The 25,590-nt window shown below is 38.8% G+C and overlaps 1 long non-coding RNA gene across 1 annotated transcript; it reads left to right on the top strand.

Annotated features, from left to right (window-relative positions):
* Positions 1-253: 253 nt before the first annotated feature.
* On the top strand, positions 254-24,157 carry LOC142053100 (uncharacterized). Its single transcript, XR_012659088.1, has 7 exons — positions 254-339; positions 1,258-1,443; positions 2,224-2,496; positions 6,175-6,278; positions 20,199-20,463; positions 20,745-20,796; positions 22,737-24,157. It is a non-coding gene; the product is annotated as an uncharacterized LOC142053100 (long non-coding RNA).
* Positions 24,158-25,590: the final 1,433 nt, after the last annotated feature.

Genomic DNA, 25,590 nt, shown 5'->3' with positions numbered 1-25,590 from the left:
ACCTTCTGCTTACTCATAAAAGTGTTCCAACACAAAAAAGGTATGTGCCCCTCAAGCTGTATCTGCTTGGGAAGGAAAGCCAGGTTAGTTCAAGACCAGGGATTTGACCACAGCCAGTTCTTGTTGCAGCTATGCCAGCAGTAAGAGCAGCCCTCTCTGCTGCTCCTCAGCCACCCTTCCCCATGCTTTGTCGCAGGTATGTCTGTGCCCTGCCTTTGCATTGCTGACCCAAATTTTTTTTTCCCATCTTAAGGTCCCGGCCTACCTTGAGAACTCTGTCATGGATGCAGCTTCACCTGGTGATTGCTCAACTGTGACCAGCCCTGGGCTCCAGCCCTGGTACCAGCCCTCCTTAAGCCTGGCTTACTGGGGTGTGGTGGGGCTCCACCTCACAGGAGAGGAAGAGAGTACAGTCCTGCTGGCACCCGCTGCCCCTCCTGGCCTGTGCCCAGTGGCTCACACTGACCCCCTGACACCTACCTGTTAGCAGAGTTGTTTTTGTGACCCTGTCCTAACCCATCTAAGCAAAAGCAAGCAGGGCTGATTCAAATGGGAGGTTTCTGGTGATTTGGTTCTTCCCATCTGGCCTAGTTTAGGGGAGTGATGAGCTTCACCAGTGGAGAGCAATGGTCTCTCGGGGTGGGAGAAAATTGGTGAGTGGCTGGTGGCACATGAGAGTCAAAACTGTTCACTGGCACATCCTTGCTGAGAAGAGGGTGTATCTACACTGTTATCCCCAAACTGGCAGAAAGTGTCTTCCCAGCTGCTGCCTAACCCAGCCTCCCCAAAGCCAGATGGATGGGGGTGTTCCCCATGTACCCAAGTCCCTGTGAGCATGTCCAGAGCAGCACCCCTGAGAGTAACTTGATGCTGCCAAGATTTAACCCTAGGTGTACAGGCCCTAGATATTCTTCTGCATCTCCCCTCAGGGCACCTGTCTGGACATTATTTTTACTGTGTCTAAGATACCAGCTACAGTACACAGCTCATAAAATGCAGCTGTGGCTAGTTCCTTTTAAAACCACAGGCACTGATACCGTTGTTAAGCATAACACAGACACTAGAGCATCAGGCCGTGAGATTCAAACTTGCCTGTATGCCAGGGATGAATTTCGATTCCTGACCCCCCAAAAAGTTATATACAGAGAGGAGGTAACTGTGGCTCATTTGCATTACATATCTTTGAGTATTAAGACAAAGTTACCCTTTTGCTGTCACCTTACTACACCAAATAAGACTTGCTCTTCTGTCTTGCAGATCTGAAAATAGACTCTGTTTCCTGGTATTGTGAAAGAATTTCAGATGCTTTCAAACAGGAATGGGCAGAGTGCTTATTCTCACTGATGGAAACAAGATATGAAGTATAAGAATTGGGTCTGTATCCCCAAAGGAGGGTGTGTGAAGTGACCTTCTCTACAAACATTCTGCAGCAAAGTTTGCGATGTATCCTTTACTAGTGCACAGCAAACCGAACTATTTTTATTTACACTTCTTTTCACAGTGGAGATGTAGCAGTGCTCCAGTGTATAATCTGAAAGAAATGTGCTGAGAACTTTTATTTTTTTCAGGGGTAAGACTCATGTCCTACTTAATTTTGAATATCTAATGGAAGTAGTCTTCTCCCACCTTATTCCATTTTACTCTTTTAGATAATTTGCATTGTTTCTCATTCTATCACTGGCTTTCCACCCAAGTTTCATAATAAAATTCAAGCTAGAATAAGAATAAAGTATTTCTCCAGATAAATAGCAGGAATTAAAAACAAGTCTGCTTGGTTGCACCAGTACTGTGCTCCACCATAGGTGTAAATACTATGTATAGATATTCTTCAGCAAGATGAGAAGTCTAAAGGGAATAAAGCAAAATAATTTTCAGCTGTCTGCAGAATTGCATGCAGTTTTGTAGCTATTGCATCAGTAACATACAAGCTATCAACAGAGCTACCTCAGTGGAGATAAAATGTAACAAAGCTATACTGAAAGAAAACCAGTCAGGTTTGTGGAAACTCTGTGCATAAAGAGTTGGAAGGTTTTGCATTGTTAACTCCTACTCTCTTTCATTCTTTGGTGCACAATTTACATAACCAAAGTACAAACATATTATTTTTTGTTAATATTCATCATGGGCTGTTTTCAGCTGCTGTATACAAAAGAACACTTACAAACATGTTAGGCTGCTTCAACTTTTCCTAAAGTGTCCTTAACTCTTCGGGTGGTAAACAAGATTATTTTCTTTACACTCCAGTGGATGAGATATTGCTTTGTGATGGCTGGCCAATCTACAAGGGGATAAACAACGTAACAGAGCTCACCTTCAGCTCATTGGTGTAAATGTTGAGCGCATTGCTATAGCAACAACGCAAAATGAAGAATTCTCTAGTTCCTCCCACTGGCATCTCTTAAATTACCCAGTGTTTTGGAAGGGAAGGAGATGGATTTGGTTGTTCTTGTTCAGCAGCAGGCTCAAAAAAAATTGCCCCCCTTGATATGATCCAAGGTGGGTTTGGGCATGTTAGTGCTACCAGACTTCAGACACCTGCAAAAGCAACTGAGAGCCCTTTGACCCTGCTGAGCCACCACTTAATCTTAGAGAAACCTAAAGGCTGTTAAAGCCTGTATTTTGCAAATGCCTAAACAGATGAGTTGCAGCCCTGCAGAAGAGGCTGTGGCTTCCCCATTGGCACTGCCCAGTGTGGCGGGGGAGCTCTGGGTCACAGGAGTTATTTATGCAGTAACATTGATGCAAATCCGCATTTTCCCCTGACATAGCACAGTGGCCCCTCCTGCTTCTGAGGATGCCCCAGATACCTTTATGCAGAAGTGCTGTGCTGTGGGGAGTTGAACACTGCTCTCAAGGGAGCTCATCTGCCTGGCTCACTAGAAAAATTAAATATTTGAGGTGGTTTGACTGTACTCCTGAACACAGTTTTCTCAGTCTAGCATAATCCCTTAGCGTGATGTTTGGACATCTCCATCAAAATGAGAGGAAACTGAAAAACACAAGTGTCTGCCAATTAATCAGTCATGTCTTTTTCCTCATTTCTGTTTAAAATACCCATCAGCAAGAAGGCACCTAATGTGGAAAGGGAAAAAAGGGGGGTCAGAATTGTTAATTTAGAAAGAAATGAGACCTCTCCAGCTCAGAATTAATATTAAAAGTCAGTACATTTGATTGAGTTGTGTCATACATCTGCTTTTGTATCAAGAATTCAGATGCCAGGCTCTTAAACAAATGTTGACTTTGCAGATGCCTTTGCTAGTTGAAGATGTTACCCTCTTTCACCATCCACAACTTCAAGCTGAAATCTAAATCAATAGAGGTAACAGCCAGACCAGAAATTTTGTAAGTGTTTCCATCCTCATTAAAGAAAAGGGTTCTTTAAAACTCTATGCAAAAGCTTTTTTTAAAAGCACCTGATTAACTGGGTTCAAAGCTGGACATCAACTTTTGAAAGAAAGACATTCTTCCAGGTTTCATTTAGTGTAGAAGCATTGACTCCAAAAGTGTGACAGCAGCAAGAAAGCAGAAATCCACGTTTGACTAAGCCTTGGAGAGTAGCAGACTGTTATGTACAAGACTGCTAAGTTATATGAACTGTTGCAAGCATATGTAGTGTCTCCAGTCAAATTGTAAAGAGGCTGTGGCAGTGGGGAGCAAGGTTTTCAATTTCAAAATATAAGGCTCTGTACTTCAGGGAACACCAAGGCCAGACTCTCCTGTTCCGTTAGTTGCCTAATGTTTAGATCTAATGATGGATGTGTTAGGTCTGTGCTTTCCACACTTTCTCTTGCACTCCTCTGACAAAAATAGCAGTTCTTGCACTGGCTGAGTCACCGGTGCTTTAATCTGTGTCAGGGTTCTTCCACCAGCAGAGAGATAAGAAATGTTATTAGCGTGTTCAGTGATGCCGTGATAATGAAGTTGCAGCTCAGCAGCTAAAGGAAGAGACCAGAAAGTGCTTCATTTGTTGTAACATTTTTTGTGAATGGGAAAAATAAGTGATTTATATGACCAGTTCACATGCTCTAAAACATACTATTTCTGTGGTAAATCTGAATGAAGGGACCTCATCTTGAAGAGCTGGTTGGTGGAGTATCCTTCATACCTACTCCACAGCCCAGTCGTTAGGATGGTTCCTATTGGATTCAGTAAAATCTCAGTCTATAAATCCTGTTGTTACTTGCCAACACTCCCCACCTGGTGCAATCCATGAGAAAAGTTAGATGCTTCTGGAAAATCTTGCACTATGAGCAGCAAATCCAATGACCTCTAATGCATGATAAAATATTCTTAAATAAACCCATTAAACATATATATATAAACAAAGCTGAAACAGATACTCAGAAGAATGAAGATTGTTTTCTATGCAGAATGCTCTTTCTCTCTTTTACACCATAAATATTCTAGAATTATCTTCTTTTCCACTTCTCAACATCTTCACTAGATATGAGCTAGGTTTAATAACAGATACTTTATCCCTTCACTGAAGCTCCAGGCAATGTCAGTTTAAAGCAAAAATGGAAACACTTCTTTAGGATTGAGTTAGTGGCTTATCTACTTCATAGTGCTGACATTAATACGGGTTGTGAATCCACGAGTGGGAAGAAGGATGCTTCCTATTGTCCGCACCAGCCAACTCACCATACTTAAGAGAGCTGCCTTTCTTACTCAGCCTTTAATCCATGATAGAAGCAGTTCTGAAATGAACATGTAGGCCCAACAGCTCAGCTTCTGGAATGACTGATTGATAAGGGCATGTTTGCCACTTTCCTCAATGTCCTTGGCTCATGTTATCCACTTAGTATTTACTTAACTCCTCTTTCTCCACTGGAACACTGCAGTTTCACTCCAGATTCAGAAGAACTATTATGGTACCCTGGTTGAGGAGAAAAAACTGGAATTCAGTTTTCTATTTGTTTCAATCTCTCTATATAACATAAATGCTATATGATTTTCTCTTATCCCTAGGCAATCACCTTGCATGGGGAGGGGGCTAGAAACTGTGCTTTCACTTGACACTGTTGTGGGTTAACCCCAGCTGGCAACCAAGCACCACACAGCCACTCGCTCATTCCCCCATGGTGGGATGAGGGAGAGAAGCGGAACATTAGAAGTGAGAAAGCTCGTAGGCTGAGATAAAGACAGTTTACTAAGTAAAGCAAAAGCCATGTGCAAGCAAAGCAAAACAAGGAATTCATTCACTACTTCCCATGGGCAGGCAGGTGTTCAGCCATCTACAGGAAAGCAGGGCTCCATCACACATAACAGTTACTTGGGAAGACAAACACCACCACTCTAAATATGTCATGTCCCTCCCCTCCTTCCTTCTTCTTCCCCCAGCTTTATATATGCTGAGCATGACATCACATGGTGTGGAATGTCCGTTTGGTCAGTTGGGGTCAACTGTCCCAGCTGTGTCCCTCCCCAGCTTCTTGTGCACCTCCAGCCTCCTCTCTGGCAGGGCCGTATGAGAAGCTGAAAAGACCTTGACTTAGTGTAAGCACTATTTAACAACTAAAACATCAGTGTGTTACCAACTTTAGTCTCATACTAAATCCAAACACAGCACTATACCAGCTACTAGGAAGAAAATTAACTCCATCCCAGCCAAAACCAGGACAACAGCTTCTGCAGAGTAAGTTTTATTACATTATTACATAGGTCAAGGCAATACATGTATTGTCAGCCCAACTGTTTGTTTTATCTGCAGTAAGGCATGAGGAAAAAACTTGGTATGCTGTTGTTTATATAGATATCTTCTCTTGCATTTGTAAGGGCTTTAGAACAACGACACACTGATTTTCAGCAGTATAACTGTAGTATGGTTAGGTATTTTCAAGCTAGCTCTAACCTTGCTGACATCAGTAAACAGCAAATCTTTCAGTACCTGGTACACAAATCTGCCAGCAACCCTGGTAGCACACCTTCCTGGCTGGCTTGTGTAGAACTCTGTACCACCATGGTTTAATACATGAATTTGCTGCATAAAGTAAGCACCCAGACTTGCTTGTGGGTCTGTCTATTTTTGATCTCAACAGCAACTTTTAATTGAGGTGAAGATAACTCTCCGGGTAGTGGTAGGCACAGAGTGTGCAATAAGCTGCCCCGGTATCTTCGTCAGAGTTTTTTCTAACAACTGAATTCCACACAACTGTTTCACTTATTGTTTTACAGCTTTTGCAGGTTCATGACTAGTGAAGGAGCCTCACTGGATTGCAGAAGATTGGAGGAAACAGGATGACCTAGCTTCACAGTACATTCAAACTACAGTTACCCAGGTGAACCACTGTCACACTCATTTCTCTTTTGAGAGAGGAGACTGCTTTTGTTTCAGATTTGTTTGCTTTTCAAAGGCTAATATGGATGCGTAAATCAGGAATTGGTTTGACAGTATCGGTTCACTGCAGGTCTCAGATGGACTAGCAGGGCTGCAAATCACAGATTTATAAGAGTACTGATAGCCTTTGTATCTTTATTGTGTAGCTGATACTGGTCATACTCTTGTTCCCAGTGGGTGGGGACTGCATTGCAACAACTGTTGCTTCCTCTTGTCCTTGCCAGACATTTTCTCTCCATGACATTCTGTTTCTCAATGAAAGCAAAGTGCTTTTTCAAAGTGAGCAAACATTACATGAAAGGCTCTTATGGGCAGCTATTTTTCATTTTGAAGAATCTTTTCTTTATATAAAGCAACTGAAATCTTGATACATTGTGTCTGAATTGACAGGGTTTGTCACAAACACTAAAACTCCTGTCTGTGCTCTTGTATCATGTCTCAATTACTGCAACACCGTCTGCTTCAGCATCAAAAAAAAAAAGCTAGTCTTGCTTCATGAATACCTAACAGTAACACTTTTGCAAAGATATTTTTCCAGACAGTTACTCAGCACACTTCCTTTGAGATGTCTAAAAATGTTTCTTCAGAACAATAGGCTATAATTTGACTCTGAACTTCATTTTCTGACTGTAACTACTTGAGTTCTCTCAGGCAATAGTTGAAGGCTTTCAACGATACTGACAAGCTTTTCACGTTGTCTACTTCTCTTCATCTTTTGCTAGCATAGGAGAGTCCTGGTGCATACGGAGGGGCTTTTTCATATCAGCGATTCCATTATCCCCAGAACAGCAAGCTAAATATTGTTATTCAATGTGCTTTTTGAGACTGTCTGTCTATTTTGGGAAAACCTTGTTGTGGTAAAATCCCTTATTGTTATCTCTCCCCATTTTGTCTGCAACTTTCAAGTATTTGCAGACATTTATGGTAACCTTTAGTCAGTCAGGATCTGACTAAATTTTTAGCTGTGAGGTACTGCTGTGGCCCAAACCTGCACTGGAAGTAAAGGAAACCTGGGTGAAAAAGGAGGCTTGGAAGATGTGTTGAACTTTTCCCAAATGTTCTCAATTCATATGGGTCAGCATCGTTCTCCTAAGCAGTTAGGTGTCTTTCAGAAAGGGCATCAAGTTGCTTTCCTGTAGTTAGGAAAGCTAAAACCCTCAGTAGGTTATGTACAAATATACCAACATGTCATATCATCACTCTCTACACAGCTTTAGAGGGCCAGTCATGACCTGCCTTCATATTTTTCTCATCTGTTCTCTCATAAATAATCTGCTTTTATCAGCTTTTGTTGGTCTTTCTATATTTCTTCTAGTTTGCAATTAACTCTCTAAGCACAAGCAGCCAAGAATGAAACCGGAGGCCTACTCAGACTTGGCAGACCCCTCTAGAAGGACAGCTTCTCAATTTAAGGGCACTGGGCTTTATTTTTGCACCTCTTGGTCTATTACATCACTGTGTCACATTACAAATGTAAGCCTGATTAGTTTTTAACATTGCTTGGCTTGAGCTACAAATATGCATTCCAGGAACACAGTTAATTGGAAGTAACGTTTTACAGAATTTAGTAAGTGTTTCTGACTGTCCTAATCTATGCCCACTATCATTTTGGCTGTCACAGGTAGAAACAGCTTCTCCAAGCTTAGAAAAGTTCTATTTCTCTAGCATCCTATTAATTAGTTCTGCAGGTCATTAATAAAAATGTCAAAGGCTTATCACATCAGGCTACTACTGCACTTCATGCTATTTAAGTCAGCTGCCCTCAGTTTCTTATTCTTTTTGCTAGATTCTATCCACATACCACATTTTTTGCTATAACAAAATAGCATTTTTGTCCAAAGTTATTCTAATTCTCTTTCAAGCTACTCTTTTAAACCTCAGTGTTTGAATTTTTTAGATGTTTGATATTGCCTTTGTTGTTCCTTTAACTTACTCATTTCAATATCAAGGAGCCAGTGGATTGTTTTGTGAATGCTTTCATTAAAATTAATGAGTTCTATCAAATTCCATCTCAGCTTGTTTTGCTCACCCATAGGGGTTCAAAGAATCGAGTTTGACTGAAAAAAACAACTACTCTTGGCACATTATCTACCTATTTTTTGTAGCACCTCCCTCAGTGTACCATGAAAATAGACTGTTCAAAGTAAAGAGAGGGACCTAGAACTGTGTGAGGAAATGAAAGACTTATAGAGAAGAGATGTATATAGTACTGAATCTACTTTACTTATGGTTGGTTCTTGGCAATTTTCCTTCCAGCGTGACACTCTACAAATGTCAGGTGTTTTTTTAGTATTAACAAAAGATTATGTTTGATTTAGCTGCAGAAGAAAAAGGTGATCTTTCACAGACACTGAAGGACAGGGTGTTAGTTAAAAGGGGAAACGAATTTATTTGGATCTCAGCCTAGGGTAACACTCTCATGGGGGAATTAAGTCTCCCAGATAAGGTGATCAGTTGCTGTCCAGTACAGATGAGAAATCCCCTAGCAGGCGTTCTTGTAGCATCATTCTCAACTACATCAGGAGGGACTTCCTGAAGTACTGTTCTGCTCAATTTTGATAATCCAGCTGGCAATAGCCCTGTACGACCAACCTAGTACATGCAGAATTCATCATTGTTGCTGTATTTTAACTATTAAATGCAAAACATCTCAAATATAATACCTATACACAAAAGACTGTCCTATGTGACCATTTCTGCAGGAACAGTTTCCATTGACTGTTTACAAATGTCTTATCTATATACAATTTGATCAATGTTTCAACAGAAACCACGTAGGGAAGTCTTTGGGACATTCCACCTGAGTTTTTAATCAATACATTTAAACATACAAACTGGACTAGGCACAGCAGGAGCTGCTATGGGGAGCTCCTAGTACTATCTGAAATTTCCAGCTGGGAGCTCCTGTGATAGTTGGTCAAATACTCAGTTGTGAAGGTTCAGTCTGTAACATAGTCCATTGCCTCAAGTCAGCCCAATATTTAACCTATGCAGAGAAGTGGCTGGGGAGTCACTGAGCCACCCAAGAAATTAAGTGCTGAAGTATATTAGGTCTGCATACAGTCACAGCTGTGATACTCAGCTACATTGCAAGTAGAACTAAATAACAAAGCTGATTTTCATACTTACTGCACACTTTTAAGTTCCATAGTTATTTACATAACATTTAAAACTGAAGGACAAAGGGTGCATCTATTCTGTGATGACAAAAATATGATGAAACACCCTTACGCTAGGTGAAAGACGAGTAAATGTGGTGCACCTGGGAGGGCTAATTACCCAGCTACCGCCCTGCTGCTTGAAGTTTTGCAACCACTTCTAAGCTATATGCTGTGATAGACAAACTGCTGCTGGAAGAGATAATTGTTGTAATAAGTCTAGCAAGTGTGATAACAATTACAGAAACCTATTTCACATGCTAATGTTATGCTCTTAAATACCAAACTTTTCCAGAGATACAAGTAAATACTACGTCCACAGACAGGCCCAGAAAGCCTCCAAGTCACTGTATATGGTCAAAATGTCAAATAAAGTGTTATTGATTTGGGGGTGGGGAGGTGGCTTCTGTGCCTCAGAGAGGTAATGTCATTATTTAACCTTTCGAAATACAAGTTTTATGCTCAGAGCATCATTTAAGTCATTTATTCAGAGAAATACACTGCAGAGGGGGAAAGACATAAAATTTTACTGTGTATTTGAACTTGGGAGACAAGTAGCATTGTTAACAGACGTTCACTAGTCCAGAAAATAAGAAAATGTTAGTGGAGAAAGAGAACTAAACAACTGAAGAGCTGCAAAAGAAGGAATTCAAGGAGTTGTAAATGAGTTACTAGGCCTTTTAGCTTCAGGTCAATGATTGTAATCCAGGCTAGCTCTGTATTGATAAGAAAGTAATTACTCTTTGACACCTCTGAGGGATCTGGGATGGTAGGAATTAAAGATCTGGGCCAAAACTTAATGAAAAACTCTACATGTTACAAAAAACAAATACAATCAATTTAAGCAAAAAGTTGATAATACCTATTAAAATGTGCAAAATTGGTTTTATGGAGAGAAAATAACACATCTGGTACATGTCCTGGTCCTGTCAGGAACCCAGGCGTTTCTGTCACTGTCTGATATAATTAATTCTGTAGATCAAGTGTTTTAACCTCCCCCCACTCCCCTTTTATTCCTGCGGCACAGACCCTACCCAGAAGGACTCGGTTCAAAACCTCTGAAAATGTAACAGGGATGAAAAACAACTACACAATCACCAATTTCATTGAGTGTAGTTACTTGCTGGGTTAGAACTGCCCACTTGACTTAGCACTTTCAGTCAGTAACACACTAACGGAGAGCCACAGAAGCATGACTGCTGAATATGCCCTCTGTATGTCCCACTCCTTCTTGGTTTCTTCCCCTTAGTCTTCACACATTTTCTTCCAACAGACTCTGATTAATAGCACAGAGTCTAGAGAGGATTTATATATCCTCTGTGCTTTACTTAAAGATGTCTCTTGCCCTCCTACTTAGAAAAACTGAGAAAAATCTGATAGCAAGATAAGCCAGTTACAGAAATCAATAAACTGTGAGATAATTGACTGCATTTTACAATCAGTCAATAACTAGGTCACGATACTTTTTAGGTCAGAATGATGTGGGGCAAGGGAAGGAAGGAGAACTGATGCTTTTGATTTTTGTTATGTTTTGCATGATTTTACCTTTACTTCAAATGGAAAGAAGCTTTCAAAGAAAATGTGTTTGTTTATCATTTGTCAGGGTACTAATAAAACTTTAAAGTATTGTATAAGAAAAATTTTAGGGCTGGAAGCACTCATTATCCTTGAAGTATGGGACAGATTTCTTCCTCTTTGTCAAGAAAGTAAGTTGTAACTACCAGCCTAAAATCTGAAGGTAAATTGCTATAATGATTCTGCAATGTAAGTTTGGGATGCAAGTTAAACAGATTTACTATGATGCAAGTGACAATCTGCTCCTGAGTTTATATCCTATTCACTAGTCTTACTAACCAGTATCCCATATACTACAGTTAAAGTCTGTTTGTATGTTTTGGCATAGCATGTACCTAATACCTAAGAGGGTTTTTTAGGCCATTTGCAGCAGTACCAGCAGCCCAGCAAGGCTGAACCATGAGCCACTGAAATTACTGAGCTGGAAAGCTGGTAAGCTGACTGAGTGAAATCAGTGAGCTAGAAAACCCAACAACTTGTCTCTCGTAATCTTATTGGAAAGGTGTGTTTTGGTTTATTCATTTTTGGTTGTTGGGGGTTTTTTTGGTGGTGGTGGTTCATAAATTCAAATTAAAAGTCTTTTAATGTGAATCATTAAATTCAAAACTCTTGCAGTTCAGTCCAATTTGAGGAGAACCATTTCAGTCTTCTAAGGTATAGATACCAGTAAGTAATATGAATACCAAATGCGGCATTAAATCCATGTCACTGGGTAAACATTGTTAGATGGGACACTGATTAAGAGGAAAATGTAGTTACATAAACTGTAATTTGGCAGGAACCCATCCAATCCCTTCGCAGTTACAGTATTTGGGTGTCTCCTCTGAGATGAAAGGAAGAAATTGTTTTCTTGAGGGCGCAGAAGTTTTAGTTTTGCATTAAGAAAACTGAATTGGTAGGAAGTATTGGATTTCAATTATTTGTCCTAAAAGATGCCTTCTAGCCAAAAGAAAAAAACTAATAAAAAAATATCCCAGTAGGCAGAGGAGAAATGAGGAGGAAGGAGAAGGAAAAGGAAAATAATTTTTGAAGCACAGCTTCCCAAGAAGAAAAGGTTGAAAATACTGTTAGACTTAATGAGTGGGACAGGATTAGAAGCTGTGAAGAGCTTCCCATCAACTCCATTGTCCTATGGGCATGTTCGGGCAATGATTGATTGAAAGCTACCTACTTCCAATAAGGAATTGCTTTCTCCTCACTCACAGAGTTATTAATTGCCTTTACAAAGGATTATGTCACTTACAAACACAACAATATTTTACAATGGAAGATGGTACCCTAATCTTCAGTCCCCTTGACTAAATACCATTGCCTAGAGCTCATATTTAAGTCTTGTGAGGAGAGGAATCTAACTGAAAATGCCTAGATATATATATACCCACTGTTAAAGTGTCTTAGCTTGCATATGGGTTCCTTGGTGAAGCCATAGATGGTTCTACAGACACTTTGCATTTTGTTCTCCAGGCAGATTCTCCTCCCTTCCCTTTATGGTCAAAGTGCCTGTCATAACCTAACTATCTGGAGCTCTTCAGATATTCACAGACCACAGTGGGAATCACACTGGGTCATTTGATCCACTTTAAGCAAACTGGAACACTTCAGAGATATGCTCTTTCCAGAACTGGAAACACAAAGCAGGCACTGTGATTAATCAGCCACGAGCAGCCAATACAGAAGGAGCCAAAAAAAAGTAATTATTCTATCAGAAATCATAATTTATAGAAAAAATGAAGAATCTTCAACACATTGCAGGAACTGCTAAATCTAAGGAAGCCTGAACAGAAAGTAAGGAGCGGAGCAACAGATCCTTATTTATGATGGAAGCCAGCATGCTTACCTGACTCAACAACCTGCCTACAGAGCAGTAGAGAAACCTTCAGGTCAGCTACATCCTTCAGCTTATCAGAGTCCTCCTAAATTAGTGCCTTAGAGCTTTTCTGGAGCTGCAGCTGTGGGCTACGCCATTGGGTCTTCTTCCTCAAGCTGAACATAGTGAAATCCCCTGCAACAGAATCACATCTTCCTGTTCAGTTCTGCATTCACCAGAGTTGGTATAGCTTTTAATGCCTGAGTTCAAGAGAAAGTAGTTTACTAGTTCCAGCTAGGGATAGAAAGCAAACACAGAGATGTGTATTTAAATCAAGTCAGACTTCAAATTAAAGGGTTTGCTCAGTTGTAATGAGTTCAGCATGAATACTTTTTCCTCCTGAAATTACTGCAGGCTACCATATAAACGATGCCCCTTTAGTGGAAAATTATGGCAGTGGTGTAATTTGCTTCTGATTAGCTACTTACTGTATTTAGTAAAATGAATGCAAGAACATAACCTGAGTCTTCACTAAACCAAGTGGGAGTAATCTAGCTCTATCAGGACTAATAAAAACACTAGCTATTTCTTGTCTTCCTCTCCCCAGTTCACTTTCTACTTTATAATTAATCAATTTCTTGCTAACTTGTATCTGTAAATTAGAAGCAGTGTACTAAACAGAGGAGGTAAAGAAAAGAATAATCATTCCTAATCTAGTCACAGCTGCACTCAAAGAACAGTCATGCAGATTAGGTCCTCAAGAGACAGTCAGGGATTAATGGTTAGGTTTGTAACAGTACAAGGCCATACATTTACAATGAAAGCTCAGCAGTAGCTTAAAACAGGCGCAAGTTTCAATTTACATAATTGATTTTTTTAAAACTGGTAAGCTTTTTCTGGTATTGTTTATCCTTTTGTACTTTTCTTACCTTAAACATAAAAAGATGTTATAGATCATGTTCTGAAGCTGTTTTTAAATGATCACCATATCTATTTTTTAACCCCAGAGGACAGGGAGCACAGAATCAGTGACCAGAGTCTCCTAGGTAGTCCAGGTAATATTAAGAAGCACAACTGTTTCTATGCCTTTTAGGTGTATAGATGCCTATACAATGACAAAGAATTGTCTCTCATCATTCTGAACAGAAATTAAGATGAAAGGGGTTTTTTGTGCAGTTTTAAAAGAAAAAATTTACCTGAAGGATCACATGCCAATTGATAATTTGTTAGTTGACATTCTAATTTTCACTGTTGATAGTTTTTACCAGCAGCAAATAGAGGAGTGTATTAATTTTTGTTCTGATGCATTGTTATAGGAGCTTTATGATTGCTCCTATCCTGTATAAAAGAAATAAGTTTATATTTAAAAGGTGTCTGTGTGAAGTATGACAGATTGTCAACATATGGAGCTTATTCGGTCAGTTTTGATCTACTCCAAGGATTCTTTCTCAGGTAACTTTTAACAGTCTCTATCTTATTCTTTTTCATTTTTCATGTCACATTTCAAACATCATGATGCATATTCTCATCTTGGTATTTGACCTCCCAAATGTATTAGTGATAATAGCCGTTGCATTGAGTTCTCAGCACTGCAAAATCAGAAAGAAAAAATCTCTCTGAGGCTTGTTCACCTCAATGCAATGACATAATTACCACCAATGTTCTGTTAAGTGCAGTCACTAATAACATTTTTAAATATTTATCCTTTCTCCCTGTGCTGGTGCTTTATGTTCATAGCATTAAGATTCAACTCTGAGCTTCTTCCACGATGCATTTTCTGTACTGCTGCCTGTTGGTATTTTTGTAGCAGTGCATGCAAGAATCAGTTCTCAAGTGAATTATGCCTGTCCCTTAACCACAACTTAATTACTTCTTATCTTAAGTACTGCTACTCAGTCCCTCCCCATTACATTGCAAAAAGTCTGCTTTTTGAATTTCAGTGGAAGAGGAATGCTCCCACCTCACTGTTCTCTCACTCCGCATAAATTGTCCCCATCAAGCTTCAATCACTGAAACTTCCATCTTTTCCATTTCTAGTATTTCTCTCGCAGTTCTGAAATCTCTATGAGAACTTGACTCGCCCTCGCTTTGCTTCTGAAATGTCATCCCACTAAGCCCCCATGGCACTCCACAGCTGAGATAAAAGTGTTAAAAGCCAGGAAGAGGGACACTGACTTAAGATATCACTGAGGATTCTCTTCAAAGTTCCCATTTAATTTAGAATGGAATGGCAGATGTGAGTAGTGTCTGTAGCTGGGATTTGGGAACTTAACTGTATGGAATAAAACTGACTTGACAAGCTATTTTCTCCAAAGATACTTCAAATGTCCTGGAGGATAACTTTGTCCTCTATCCTATCTTTGGTGTTCATGGTATTCAGTCCTGCTCATTTCTAAATCCCACCAGTAGTGAAGTGAACTGAACAAGTGCTGTATAATGTTTAAAAAGCAATGACAACAAAATCATCTTGCTGTTGAGTAGTATCATCTCCTGTGCTTGTTACAGTTGCAAAGTACATCTGCTAAAGAAGGGTTCAACGTCTTCCTTATTAATAGCTGTCTTATTGAATTGTCCCTCACCAGTAGGTTGTTTGCTAAATTGGCTTCAATTTCATTACAGATTAAATTATAAAGAAGATGCAGTTTTAAAGCATGCAATAAATTCCAACCAGATAGACCTTGAGAGAGCTGTCCTAGTGTTTCTTATGTTCATTGAGAGAAAGTTTCTGTACACTACTGTTTTAAATATATGTGACCATGGTTTGGTTTTTTTTTTAATTTCTTTTCTCCAAGGAGTCACAGCACCACTTTATTGATATATGACTGGGAAAACTTTATCATATGTGTAATTATATTTATGCTACTAGTATTTAAGGCTTCTGCTAGCTGAAAGGTCATTGTGACCATTCATAGTTATTATGTTCCTAGCTTGTATCAGCTCAGTGCATCTGCATGCGAACAGGTCCTGAAAAACATTAGGGCCTTGGAGTCATTTGAAACATTTTGCTTGATTTCATTGTGTTCTAAATTGGTTCTTAAAGCATTGGTGGGAGTGCCTATTTAGGTTTTCTTTCTTGATTCATTGGCATGAATTTCTATTTAAATTTCTGCACTTCACTCCTGGGTTTGGATATTGTATGTAGTCAAGAGGCAAATGATTATTGTTTACAAATAATATTGTAAATTCTCAGATCTCTGAGTCACTTTTGCTTGGGCGTCTGTGTATTGTGCATGGAGAGTTAAAAACAGAATTATACCCAGAGCTTGTCAGTATCCAACAATTTTCTTATTCATGGCTAATGCTCGTAGTGTGTTGGGAGCAGTATGCCTCAAGGCCAGGCATTTGTATGCTTACCTCTCCCAGTATCTGCTGTCCAAGCTGTCACCAAGCAGATGAAGATGTGTCAGCCTTTGTTCCTGGGAACAAGCTGATTCTTGATCTCCCTGAGTTCCCATCCTCTGACCCCCCACTTTCTCATTAGTTTATTTATCTTTTCATGTGGGTGTTTCACTTCTGAATCCTTGAGTTACTAACTTGTTATTAATTCAGCACACTCGCTCCTGTACTCTGTGTTCTTTTCGTCTTTCTCATCTTTCCTGATGTAGTACCCTCCAGGGTCCATCACCCTCTGGCCTCCCTCACTTACAAACTAGTGGGGGTAGCCATAGCTCAACAAAAATTTTTTTTCAGTAAGGCAAGATCAAGGTCACAAGATTGGGTCTCACATAAGGTATGTTTGGGCATAGGCTACAACATGAGATGACAAATAATTGCGTAACCGTTTTCAGTGAAGAAGGTAACAAAACATTAAAGAGGAGTAAAAAATGAGGGTCAGGAGGTATTTCAGCTTGATTGCATGGATATTCATCAGAACTTAGTATTCTTTGTGGGAATGCATACTTTGTTCTGAAACTATAAATGAATTTCTCTGAATTTTATAGCAAAGCTGCTTTTCTAAGGAGCAGCTAGCTTCTTTCCCACTGTAATAGTCTGTGGCTTTGAACACTTCTATTTACATAGCACCACTTCAGTAATACATGCTTTATGTGCTTCGTAATATGTCAAGATCATTGAAAACTTTAAACATGTCCAAATTTCCAAATATTGAAAGAATTTTCTTTAAGGAGGCCTGTTGGACAAGTACTAAGTATTATTCCTACAGTGCTGTCTCTGACGTATGGTGATAATGTAGAATCAGTGTACAGTGATTTCTTGTACGAGTTTGATGGAACTTCACTCATGTTAGGTTAATCTTCTTTAATGCATTGAAAAAGGTGAAAAACCAGAATTAACAGTGCAACAAACATGCATATGAACTCCCAAGGCACTTCTTAATAAAGAGACTTTTAAAAGCAAAGGGTTGAAGAAACTGAAGTCTGCTTTGAAAGGAATTTTTTGTGCATCATATCAACTCTATAGTTTCTCCTAAACTGCAGGCAATTTTCACAAATTCAGATGCCTTTTATTGTTTTGAGTATGGAAAAATATGTGATAATTAAAGTGAGCAGACAACTGAGGAAATGGAGAACTTTTCAAAGTCTCAGTAAGCTCTTAAACCCAATAAATTGGCAAAAAAAGCCAATGTAGTAACATATAATCAAATAGGTAGTTTTTTTCTAGACAAGCACTGCTGTAGAACACTGAATAATACACAACAGAAAGTACATTTATGTAGGAATGCATAATGGTGTTCCATATAACATCTGAGCTAGCAAGCATATTATCTTGCCCAAGTTAATATACCTTGAATATAGTGTTCAGAGGTGCTCTGTGTCCTTATAGATATAAATACTGTAATATACATATAACCAGCTGTAATTGATGAATATGTAATATGTCAAAATCTACATCTTGATTTGTATTAAGTTGCATATATAGACAATGTGGTCTTGTTTTAACTTTTATAGAGATAGACACCAAAGCTACAAGTAATTCCAAGGATAACTATAACCTTTTTAATAGACAATTACAGTGGTCAGTAGCAGAGAGTTTAGTAGGGTTTTCTAAAACTAACTAATAGAAAAATCTGGTGAGTGGACTGACAAGTTTCTGAAGCCTGTCAAAAGTATTTTAGATTAATGCCCATCTTCTTGAATAATGAGAGTGTTTAGAGTTATAATGTGTTGAATGCTCTTTGCATGCATTGACTCATCCTCGCAACACTACCTATAAGAAATCTCCTTGAACATTCCCACAGGTGCCAGAAGAGAAGAAATAGGTTTTCATACCAAAATTGTGGGACTGAAATGAGTGATGTAACTTCCCTGGAACTATTGTTCCAAGCAGCCGCTATAACCTCATTAGGATGATAATACGGCCTTTAAGTTTAGAACAACTTGTTTGAATGCTTTGTCTTTTAAATCACATGCAAACTCCTTTCTAGGAGACTTGCTATGGTCAAAGAGCATTCACACATGCAGCTATACCAACCCCCCTCATGCAGTTTCATGCTTTTGGATGCCCTGTGGTGTGCTTTTGTTCTTACAGAAGAATTTCTGAAAGAGATGGTCAAGGTACTTTGGAGTGCTCCTATGTCATATTACTTAAAAAGTTGTGGAAAGTAAGTGTTCACCATTTCTATTCCTCTTCTTAGAGCTGCACAACAAAAGATGGTGGATCATTTACCTAGAGAGGATGTTTGCATTTATTTCTTTGCAATGCGTTATTTGACTTGTTCTTTATATCTGTTGTTCTTCTTGGACGTTCTATTCATTGATCGTTCATCTGAGCTCAAGTGCTTTAATAAGGAATGAGCTTTCTGTTATTTGTTCATGGAATACATCTGTCTCTTTCTGCCATTACATACAAGACCAAAGTGGTATACTTGATGCATGATTTTGTCAAGGGAAAGGAATTAAAATTAATATTCCTTGAACGTTCTCTGCAATTACAGGTGGTTTTTTTTCCATCAATGGAGAGAAAACTGACTGATAAGAAAGTATGTCACTTGAAAAATAACATGTCTTCCAGGGCAAGGAAATTTCTGGGCTCCTCTTTCAGAGTACTCTTCCAAACAGTGAACACACATATGTAAGATTACCTCTTCCAGAAAGTGTTCTTGATGTCTAAAGTATGGTTCCAGTGAACTTTTCACTCAATCACACATAATATGCAGAGGAAGCAGGAAAGAGAGAATGACCTTATACAAATGGAGAAATATGAAGGGTATGTTTATAAATTATTTTAGCAAAATGAAATGTGATTGACAATGTTACAATATAAAATTTTCTGCTGGAACTGAGAGAGTGGAAAGCTTTTTTAATTTATTGTAATGGGCTTCTCTCTTCCACATGAAATCAGCAATATGTTTTTGTATTACTGCAAGGCATCCAGCAGATTTTGTTCCTCTTTGTTTTAAATGCTTCTTACTGCAAGGAATTGCAAGAGGTTTTCACAAGGAGAGTAGCAGTCATGCCTATGGGATTCCTCTGTCCCGTAGCTTGGCCTTCTGTAGTTGTGACAGGCAAATATGTCTATTTTGTTTTTAATTAAAAACACAGAAATTTATGAAGGAATGGGTTTTAAACTTTCATCTTCAGAAACAAAAAAGTAACTAATTTCTTTTTGAAAAGAGACTGTTCAGTGCTAACATGTAAAGACCTGATTTTTATAGCTTTAGGACTAAAAGTCTTAGCAGAAAGAGAAATGAAGAAGGACACCATACAGCTGTGAAGAAATAAAACACACAGACTGCGCCAACATACTTTAGGGGTGGCCAAACAAGGGACCCAATTGTCACATTTGCAACAGATTTAAAATTGTGCTTAAATAAGTTAGTCTCCATGAAAGTAGCTGATACTTCTCATAAGATTAAAAGTTAAAATGATAGTGTTTGCTGTTCATTCTCTTTATAGCATTTGACTATGAGAGACTTAATAAACCGCTCTTGCTGAGAAGTTCTGTTTGTCTAGGCAAAAGATTTATATCTAGCTATAACTATTAAATTTAGGGTGGGTGGAGTCTTAAATGAATCATCTTGCTTAAATTCTCAACTTTGTCTTTAATTTTGTAGAATTTTTCAAAGGCTTCTGGCTTTACACTGTTGTTTTGGTGGCATTTTCTGAAAATCCCTAATAGTGCTCTGTTTGACATTAGTCATTCAAAACCTCAGGTAATCCAAATTTCTGCCAATTTTCTGAAAATGCAGCTCAAATCTTCTTAAGCAAAAGCTTGATGGGTTGGTTTTATCTTAGGTTAAGCTGAGACCAAATCCTTAGTATGAATAGTGCAGACCGGTCTGGTTTGTCTGTCTTAGACTATTTAAGAAGTTGATAAGAAAACATTCTAATAACACCACCTATGTGTTTTTGGGCCCCTTTAGGATGCATGGAGGAACCCAGGAAGATGGAGGATCTTTCATTTTTCTCTTCTTTTTCCATGGTGCATTTGACTCCAGGACTCTGAGTCATGCAATGATGCTGATCCCAGAGATACAAGAAGGAAAGAACAAAGAGAAATTGGCCGACAGACATCTTGGATGCTGCCTGGCTCTGGGCACAACAGCAGCAGGTCTTTCATGAACTTCTCAGGCACCAAGTCCAAGCTTAATGGACAGCAAGGACTTACCCTACCATCCATATCTATTGGTAAATTACACTCTGCAATGTAAATGTAAAATGCTACTATTCACAGGAAAAAAAAAGCTAAAATTTCAAGCACAATATTTGTGGCAGTCGAATTGCAGATGAAGTGCAACACTAGAGAAAGTTTTAAAAATTTCAGTGAAAAATTGATAGGTTTGTTCCCTATTCACCTTTTTCTGCTCAATACTTTTGTTACTTTTAGCACTCAAGGCTTTTTTGCACAGGCCAAATGAGAAAAGAACAGCTATTTATTATAGCAATTGTGCAATATTTTTCTGTTCTAGAAAAGTGCAGACTATTTTGGATGGATGGAATGAGAAAAAAGCTCTGAACATGGTAAGTAATTAGTCTGAATTCAGATTTTGTTTTGGTTTTGTTTTAAACCTGAGTCCAAATGTGGACTGAAAGCTCATGAATTATGGAATGTGAGGATTATAGTATTAAAAATGTTTCAACAAACAAAATTAAGGTAACTTTAGTGCATAGCTTTGACCCTGAAATATAGCTCTATGCATCTTTATGTAAATCCAAAGCTTCATCTTAAGGCTTGTCCAGTGCTCATTTCATGCTAACTGAACACAGTTTAAATGGGGCTGCAGGATCAAATACTGATTTCTGAGAAAACAGACTTTGAAGGAGTATAGAATAAATTAAACCCACCTTGGCCTCAATAATGCTTGAAGGATTCAAAATGGAAAGAATGTGGGGTAATTAAAATGTCTTTCATGAGTCCAAGATGCCTTCTAGCAGAATAAAGGACAACCAAAATCAATACAGTTAAGAAGGAAGATAATGAGTAAACTGAAAAAAACACACCACCACCCAACACCCGTAGCTTTTTAATAATATATAGGGATATGTCTTCAAAGCTGATTATGAGGACTAGAGCCCAACGGGAAAGACTACTTCAGATCTTCACAAAAAGTATGTGGTGTTCTACCTACTAATCTCAGCGGTATAAACAGCCACATATGAGATGCCTGAGACATGAGCTTTGCAGGTCAAGACCAGAGACACTCAGCTCTGCTAAAACCACACACCTCCTAAACTTCCCAAACAAGGATCTGAATCTGCTACCTCTCCCTCTCCAATAACAAATCCTCAAAGGGGAACTCACTCTGTACTCCCAAAAAGAGAGTAATTTCTGCACAGATACATGTTGTCACCTCTGAGTTTCTCTGCCTACACTACGAAGTGGTCTGATACAAACTGGAAATTACATAGCTGTGCTGATATGGTGCTCTGCCTGAGCTCGGCTTCAAAGCTGAGGTTTTTAGCTTGAGCACAGCATGATGTTAATATAGTTGTTCATACAGTCTTTAGCACAGAATTAGCTCATGCTTTTGGGAACATGAATGGAATGAGCTGTGGGCATATGATGTGTCTTAACTCAGCCATGGTCGCCCAGGAAAAGTGTGCTAGGGCAGATTACTAACCTTTAAACTAATGAGTCAAGAGTCTATGTCTTCAGAGGAAAATCCCTCCAAAACTTTTCTTCTTATGAGGTTATTTATCTGCTTTCTGTTCAGGAATACTTGACTTCAGGTGTTGCCATGTGGTAGGTGCTTTTAACTGTTTTGCAGCCCAACACTTGAAATTCTGCTGTGACTGCACATCATATGCTTCTCTTGATGTCCTCCCATTGGATTACATAGTAAAGAGTTTTAAGGTATTGGAGCCCATTAGAAGCTTATTTACAACTTGTCCTTTATGAGAGAAGCAATGTGTTTCTCTAATGTTTACTCACGTACAAAAAGAGGACAAGTGGGAATAAGCAGCACTGAAGCTAACTGGTTAAAAGAGATGAGGCAAATTTAGCTAGCGCTGTTCTGAGGACAGAGGAGGAAGTACATTCGAGAAGGGCTAGCACAGTGCCAGGAAAAAAGTAAGCAAGAACATCAGGAGGAGGGAAATCAAGAAAAGTTAAAGCCTGGCCATAGTGAAAGATGCACTAAATAACATCAGGCCTTTGGCAGAGAAGTGAAACAATGTGGATGAGGCCAGTTGCTTTGGCTATGAACGCTTATCAAAACGTGGTTAGCTGGTATTTCCACAGCCTTTCCTGGTCACTTACATACCTGGGGCTGCTGTTCTCTGGTGGTGCCTGGAATTAGCATGTCAGCAAGGCTGGGACAATCCTTCTGTTTAATCTTAGATTTCCATTAAGATGTGACAGCATAAGCTGGTCTGTTCACCTCCTCACCAGTGCAGGGTGGTGGCTGCCTCTTTTGTGTTTCTGGCTTTTGTTTCAACTGACTTCCATTTTTTTTCTAAAGAGGAATGAAAAAACATGGGACTTGCCTTTACAAACTGTTTAAAGAGCATGCCAGTAGCGCTCCAGACTGGAAACTGAGCAGACAATGTGTCTAGTGCTTCCAGCAGTCTTTGCAACATGGGAAAAGCCAGGCTCCTGAATTCAGCAGGGTCTGTGTTCTGCTGCATTGCTGCAAAGCTGATAAGACTCACTCATGCTGCTCTTTGGCTCAGAGGTAACAGTTTCTGGATCCGTTCCAGACACTGAACTTGATGGAAAGACTTCTGGCTCTAATCCTGATCTTGAAAGTCCATGTCATTAAGGATTCAAAGGAACTATGTGTGCTATGTATATCCACATTCTCAACTTGTTAAATGGTTCTATATACTTGTGTAATTAATTATGGCAGATGTAATCAAATATGTAGGCTGCATAAAAGAAATCCCAAAAGATGTGTTCCAAATCTATGTTTGGTAAAAATGATTAATGATTCATTCTGTGGAATACATCAGCAACTTTTATCCTATATCTGTTTGCTGAAAAAGACTAATTCATTACTTTCATTTTTATACAGCACTGTTCAAAGGAATAGTTAATTCACTGACAAACCCACACAATGAAGTTTTAAAAAAATCTTTGCCTAATTAAATGTGATTAAGACAATGATAGTTAAAACCTATTGCAAAAGATAAAGCTGTAGTGTATTACAGAGCAAAATGGTGCTTCAGAGCATTTTATAGTCATGACAACTTGTTTCAGTATTCACAGTGAGTTACTTGCAGTTACTTGCAGTAACTCACACTGTGATTTTCTGTTTTACCTGTTGTTTCCATTCCAAATTACAAGCCAGCAAAGACCAGTTGTTCTTTGAGCAAAATCGTAACCATCTTGTCCTTCTGTGATGTAATACCTCTAGGACTCTCATGAAAGATGAACATTGTAGAAGGTAATTATGTGTTATTTATTTCAGGTCAGGTTTTTTTTCTACTGTCAATTTGAATAGGATGTTTTTGACTAAAAAAGCAATCTCTTCTTAGCACAAAAGGGATGTTGTTTTCTTAAATAAGGAGTTAACAAATTTGTTATTTTAGTGAAAAACATGCTATGGAAATGTATGATATCTGTTCCTGTGAAAGATAGACTACTTGGAGTAATCCCAACACCTTTGCAGAACAGAAACAATGGAAATTTTTCCTGATTCATTAATTTTCTTTGTTTTGTCTTCATAATTTTAGAACATATGTAAAAAGAAAAAAATAGGTTGTATGTTCCTCAGGCATAAACGGACATTTAACTCTTGATACAGGAAGGTCGCATTTAAAATGTATCAGCTATTTTATGTTCTGCTTCCAGATTAACTGTGATAGCTGGTGTGACAAATTGCAGCTGACTATGGCATGTTAAATCTGATGTAATCTTGTGCTAGTAAAAACCGTAGCATTCAAGCTGGTGGTGTTTTGTAAAATCATATGTAAGGATATCCAATAATGGCAATAGGCAGTTCTGTCTGTATCTCATTAATTCCCTATATGAAATGCCAGGTCTGCACTTATTCTCAAATCTACCTTCCTAGCCTCCTTGCTGCTATGAATGACTATCTGACTATTCCATAGAGAAAACTTGCATTAATTTACTTCTGGCATCCACCCAGTAAAAATATTTTAGAATGAGATGGCATTTTAAATTTTGTGTGGAAGCACTTCCCCTCATTTGAGGAAGACCTAGGAACACAAGAAATACCCTGCTGGATCACAGCAGTGGTTCATCTAGACCAGTAGCCTAGTCAAAGCTCTCCCTTCTCAGTTGCAACTGCCAGCTGTGAATTCTTTATTCAGGGTGTGGATGAATTCTCCCAAAATGCACGTCCCTACATTTATTTGCACTGTAGTGATTGTTGTGTAGTTTCTTGCCATCTCGTCAGTGCTGAACTCAGCAGGGTAAAGTTCCGCTGTCTCAATGGAGTTACAGTTCCATTTTCAAATTAAGCATGTCAGTGAGTATGTTTAGCTGAGGAAATTATTAGAAAGAACTTCTCCACCACTGTAATTGGTTCAGAAATGTGTTATCCATGACCATATAAGAAAAAGCTTTGGAACACCCTTGGACAAATCGTGGTTTGCTTTTGAAATGGAGGCAAAATTGAAGAAAATGCTTGGGCAACTCTGGGAAAATACCAAGCCCATTTGTGGCATGTAGATCATAGAGAAAAGCAGGCTGATGAACTTTATGGACTTTTATAGGTGTGTTTAGAGTTTTGTGTTTAGCTTGCTGCAGCAAGCTTAAAACTGAAACCAGTAAATAAGCTATAGGGACTCAACATATGCATCTATACTTATAAATAAAGAAGGGCAAGTCACAATTTCTGGTTTCACCTTAACAGCAGGAAAAAGACAGAACTCCAGTCTCCACCTAGCCAGCAATGGTCCTGCCATCTGACCTAAGAATTGGTTATCAGCAATGGGTAATCACTGGGTAATTATGGAACTGGCTGTCCAGATCTCATTTGTATTCTGCTAAGTGATCTCTGTCTTAGCACATGGGCTGTCATCTGATCTCTCCTGAAACTGAAAGGGTCAAATTTAAACTTTCAGCTGTAAAAGTACAATCATGTGGATGCAGGATAGCAGGTCCCCAGCACCAAAGCTACCTTCTATTTATATTACTTCGGAGGAACAGCTAGAAGTTATGCTCTTAATTTTTCAGTGAAGCAGCAGTATACATGAACATTTTCACCTGAATAGATGAAATATTTTTATCCCCTTTATTTGTTTATTTGTACATATTTCTGTGGCATTCTTAAAGCAGCTAGACCAACATATGCAACAGGTAGACATAGGCAGCACAGCATGGCACACTAGCACAGTATATAAGTGTGT

The sequence above is a fragment of the Phalacrocorax aristotelis genome, chromosome 2, assembly GCF_949628215.1.
Source record: "Phalacrocorax aristotelis chromosome 2, bGulAri2.1, whole genome shotgun sequence".
Lineage (NCBI taxonomy): Eukaryota > Metazoa > Chordata > Aves > Suliformes > Phalacrocoracidae > Phalacrocorax > Phalacrocorax aristotelis.
The sequence above is the reverse complement of the archived record's forward strand: the minus strand, read 5'-3'. Positions and strand labels throughout refer to the sequence as shown.